This window comes from Salmo salar, chromosome 06 (genome assembly GCF_965601325.2).
Source record: "Salmo salar chromosome 06, fSalSal1, whole genome shotgun sequence".
NCBI classification, from domain to species: Eukaryota; Metazoa; Chordata; class Actinopteri; order Salmoniformes; family Salmonidae; genus Salmo; species Salmo salar.
Genome location: NC_138296.1, coordinates 22,955,625 through 22,957,595, shown reverse-complemented (window position 1 = coordinate 22,957,595; position 1,971 = coordinate 22,955,625).

Here is a 1,971-nt window from a genome sequence, read left to right as displayed (position 1 = left end):
TAAGAGAGAATCAGAATGAACCGAGAGAAAGACAGAGACAGAGAGGATGGAGAGAGAGAAAAAGAGAGATTTAGAGAGGGAGGGGTAAAGACAGAGAGAGAGGGAGAGAGAGAGAAATTGAAAGAGAGAGAGATGGAGTGAGAGACAGGAGGGAGGGGGTAGAGAGAGAGCCAGGGCACACTAGAGGAGTGAGTAAGGAGAAGTGAGGGAGCAAAAGAGGGAAAAGCAGACGGGAAGGAGAGGAGAGAGGAGAGAGGGATAAAGATGATTTGGATATGTGTGAGTGAGGAGAAGACAGGAAGGCAGTGAGAGTGAGGGAGCGGAGGAAGGAGGAAGGAGGAAGGAGGAAGGAGGAAGGAGGAAGGAGGAGGAGTGGTAATGTTTCCCTTGTGAGAACATAGTATAGTCTACACAAAGAACATATCAAATTGGGGGGAAGACGAGATGACAGATGGGAGTAGTGTGTGTGTGTGTGTGTGTGTGTGTGTGTGTGTGTGTGTGTGTGTGTGTGTGTGTGTGTGTGTGTGTGTGTGTGTGTGCATGTGATTGTGTGTGATTGCTTGTGTGCCAACAAGTTTAACGGTTATGTGTGCGCACAGGTGTTCTCACACATGTACACAACACATGTACACAACACATGTACACAACACATGTACACATGCATCATTGAACTCCCATCTGTCATCTCGTGTGTGATTGTGTGTGATTGCTTGTGTGCCAACAAGTTCAATGGTCATACGTGTGTACACGTGTTGTGTACATGTGTGGGAACACCTGTGCGCATGGTTAACTAGATATCCTGATTGCCTACAGTGTAAACTATGAGGTAATCTGTGTAAATCAGTGAGTCAGTGAATCAGTGAATCAGTGAATCAGTGTCATTGTGACACGTACAAAGTGCTCACCCCTCGGCATCTATTCCTGTTGATCCCTATGTGCCTCTACTGCCGTACTTTATCCCATGGGAATATAGTCTATTCATTATATTTCTATGCTTAATCTAGTGCAATAAATCCTTTGTCTCTACATTGAATAACATTTTTGTACTAGGGTCCTATGGGTGGAAGTTATTTGTTTGTTCATAACACATATTTATTGCTCTACTTCATACCTTTGCTTGATTCCATAGAACAATATATTTATTATATTTCTATGCTTAATCCTCTACATAGAAATACAATCTATTCATTCTATTTATTTGGTTGATTCCATAGAAATACAATATATTCATTCGCTTAATCCTCTGTCTCTACAATTACAGAATGGTCAAACTGTTTGTTCATAACACACATGACTCCACTGCCCTACTTCGTCCCATAGAAATACAATCTCTTCATTCCATTTCTATGCTCAATTTACATTTTAGTCATTTAGTACATTTTTTTTTTCTCCGTACTGGTCCCCCGTGGGAATCCAACCCACAACCCTGGCGTTGCAAACACCATGCTCTACCAACTGAGCCACACAGGAGACTATCAATCTTCTGCATACAAGTCCTCTTTCTCAACATTTGAACAACATATTAGCTATACATTGTTTGCGGGTCCTACATTGTTGTAACGCCCTGGCCATAGAGAGGGGTTTTTTGTTCTTTATTTTGGTTAGGCCAGGGTGTTACATTGGGTGGGCGTTCTATGTTCTTTTTCTATGTTTTTGTATTTCTTTGTTTTGGGCCGTGTGTGGCTCCCAATCAGGCACAGCTGAAGTTCGTTGTTGTTGATCGGGAGTCACACATAAGTGCATGTGTTTCCGTTGGGGTTTTGTGGGTAATTGTTTCTGTCATTGTGTTTCACCTGACAGGACTGTTTGGCTGTCGTTTTTTTCTTGTTTTGTTTGTATAGTGTTCTTTCTTAATTAAATATGATGAACACTAACTCCGCTGCGTTTTGGTCCACTCTCTCTTCAGACAGCCGTTACAGAATTACCCACCATACCAGGACCAAGCAGCGGAGGATATCTGGCGAGGACAGG